General features: G+C 47.7%; 1 long non-coding RNA gene across 1 annotated transcript in view; it reads left to right on the plus strand.

The window, feature by feature from the left end:
* Positions 1 to 479: 479 nt before the first annotated feature.
* The window catches only part of LOC126489991 (uncharacterized), a 10,887-nt gene continuing 8,200 nt past the window's right edge, over positions 480 to 3,166 (plus strand). The window contains exon 1 of the long non-coding RNA XR_007589083.1: positions 480 to 786. This is a non-coding gene — a long non-coding RNA (uncharacterized lncRNA). The remainder of the gene's footprint in view (positions 787 to 3,166) is intronic.

Below are 3,166 nucleotides of genomic sequence, written 5' to 3' on the forward strand. Positions count from 1 at the left end.
AGAAAAAGAAAGAAAGAAAGAAAGAAAAAAAGAAAGAAAGAAAGAAAGAAAGAAAGAAAGAAAGAAAGAAAGAAAGAAAGAAAGAAAGAAAGAAATTAGGAATCGTAAAGCAAAATACGAACGACAACAAAGAACCCCCTCGGGAATGCGCGGAATCCAGGAAACGGAAGCTAGAGAGCCGTGCTTCCGGCGCGACTCGGCACGCGCAGGCGGTTAGCCACGTGAAGGGGGGGGGGTGAGGCCGTGTCACATGACCCGCGCTGCGGCGATGGTGGCCCAATGGAGCTCAGAAAGGCGCCCGTGTGACGGATTCGGGCAGTCGGGGTCGGGTCTGCGCTCTCCCCCCCCCCCCCGTTCGTCCCGGGGACGATCCTGTCTGCCAGGGGCTCCGTGACGCCACCCGCCCTCGCCAGCTCGAGTCGGGCGTTCGGCCGGCAGTTTCGGCGGAGATCCCAGGTCTACAGGACGCTCTGCAGTAGAAGCAGCACCTAGAAAACGAAAAATAAATACCGTGGGATCGGTCGGGGTGCCCAGGGACTGCGGCAGAGGACTGACTCGCCATTGCTTTTAGATAATGTAACCGATCCCGTTAGGAGCCGCACGCTGGTTCACCCCGAGGATCGCGGTGGGAAATGCCGCCTTACAGGAGTCTCCTTAAAGGTTGGCGTCCAGCGCATCCCGAGAACCCCGCCACATTCCGATATGCAAGGCTTTGTTGAAAAAGAAAAAAAATTATACCTGGCTTTGGAGGCGCACGCTTTTAATCCCAGCACTCCCGAGGCAGAGGTAGGCTATCTCTGATTTCAAGGCCAGCCTGGTCTACTTAGCGAGTTCCAGGACAGTTAGGGCTGTACACAGAAACCCTGTCTCGAAAAAACAAAAGTTACCAAATTTGAATTTTAAAAAATCCTTATCGTTAATCCTATCCAGTAAAACTAATTACAAATATTTCTCAGCGCAGCAAAAATGGGTTTAATTCAATATTCTCAAAAAAGGGAGGCAGGGTGCAGAAGCCAATTGTTGCCCCAGCTGCACTAGCTGCTGGCCTGCAGGTGGCCAGTGTCCACTGGAGCTGCTCAAGTCATGTGATACCAGTACGCTGGGTGAAGCAGAACAGTTAGAAGCCAGCCTAAACTAGACTGAGATCCTGTCTCACAAAACTAAAAGCTTTTAAAGCAGCTTCATCTTCAGGTCTTTATTAATTTTTCTAACGGTTCTGATAGTTCTCTACATTGGCCCTGTGCTTGTGGCCCTCATATAAAATTCCAAACTTACAGCCGGGCAGTGGTGGCGCACGCCTTTAATCCCAGCACTCGGGAGGCAGAGGCAGGCGGGATCTCTGTGAGTTCCAGACCAGCCTGGTCTACAAGAGCTAGTTCCAGGACAGGCTCCAAAGCTACAGAGAAACCCTGTCTCGAAAAACAAAACAAAATTCCAAACTTACTTAAAACACTTGGGGTTGCTTTTGCTTATAACAAAAAACTTGCCGGACAGTGGTGGTGCACACCTTTAACCCCAGCACTCGGGAGGCAGAGGCAGGCGGATCTCTGTGAGTTCGAGACCAGCCTGGTCTACAAGAGCTAGTTCCAGGACAGGCTCCAAAGCTACCGAGAAACTCTGTCTAAAAAAAAAAAAAAAAAAAAAAAACCTCGATTTCATATTTTCAAGTGTGAACTTTGTTGATGAACGTTGATGTCAAAAGGCCACGTGCTTGCCCTTCTCTCTGGGTGGAGACACCCCCCCCCCTCACGGCCTCCCTGAGCTGTGTGAATGTGGGCGGAGACTACCCAGGCCAAAGTCACAGGCAATGCAGAGGACTGAGATCAGGGCTGCTCTTACAGGCTAAGTATTTAATATAGTAATCAGAAAACAAGCAACACCGAAGGCGGAACAGCAGGTCCTTACCAGGGCTAAGAGCCTGTTTGGCGGCCTATGTCAGCCAATGTTTCTAGTTCTAGCCAAGTCCAAATGACTCCACAAAAAAAAAAAAAAAAAAAGGAAATATTCATGGAAATTAATTGAAATACATACCTGTCTTTCTTACCTGGGGTTTCTACTTTAGGGTCTTACCAAGGAAGACTTGTACAAAGTAAAAGTACTTAAGTAGTTAAGAGCACTTGCTTCTCTTGCAAAGAGACTAGGTCAGTTACCAGCTCACATAGCCTGGAAGACTAGTTCCAAGGGATCTGACGGCTCACACACATACTCATAAATTAAAAATCAATCACTAAATCTTTTTAAAGTATTTTACCAGTGCTGGGCGTGGAAGCACACACCTTACTGAAGTGTGGGAGACAGAAACAAGTGGATCCATGAGTTCTAGGCCAGCCAGAGCGATAGTGAGAACCTAAGTCTACGTAAGTATTTTACCAGCACCTTGGTGGTTTTAAAGATTCTTCCAAGATAAAAGCTCACTTTGCAATTACCACTTTGTGATGTGATCTGTGTTAAGTTAGGCTAGTTGACAGAACAGAAACTCAAGTGGCTGTCCAGCCACAGGGCACAGGCTCTCAGGTCTCAGGCTGACGGACTGTGGAAAGGCCTGCAGTTAGAATGCTGTTGAGGGACAGCTGCAGAGCATCGCTGAATCCACCACTAGAAACAGAAGTCTCCAGCAAGTAGATAAAAACGTAATTCAAAGCCTCTCATTAACAAAGCAGGGAGGGACTGGAGAGATGGCTCAGCGGTTAAGAGCATTGCCTTGCTCTTCCAAAGGACCGGAGTTCAATTCCCAGCAACCATATGGTGGCTCACAACCATCTGTAATGGAGTCTGGGGGCCCTTCTAGCCTGCAGGCATATATGCAAACAGAATATTGTGTCCATAATAAATAAATAAATAAATATTGGGGGCTGGAGTGATGAGCATTGCTTGCTCTTCCAAAGGTCCTGAGTTCCATACCCAGCAACCACATGGTGGCTCCCAACCATCTGTAATGAGGTCTGGTGCCCTCTTCTGGCCTGCAGGCACACACACACACAGAATATTGTATACATAATAAATAAATATTTTAAAAAACAAAACAGGGAATAAACAGTACTTAAGAATGTTTTTAGTAAGACAGCGCCCCCCACCCCCCATGGTTTCACTGTGTCACAGACATCCACCTCTGCCTCCTGAGCACTGCGATTAAAGGCTTGTGCCACCACCAGGCTTTTTTTTTTTT

This window comes from Alexandromys fortis, unplaced genomic scaffold (genome assembly GCF_014885135.2).
Source record: "Alexandromys fortis isolate MF-2015 unplaced genomic scaffold, M_Fortis_MF-2015_v1.1 scaffold_218, whole genome shotgun sequence".
NCBI classification, from domain to species: domain Eukaryota; kingdom Metazoa; phylum Chordata; class Mammalia; order Rodentia; family Cricetidae; genus Alexandromys; species Alexandromys fortis.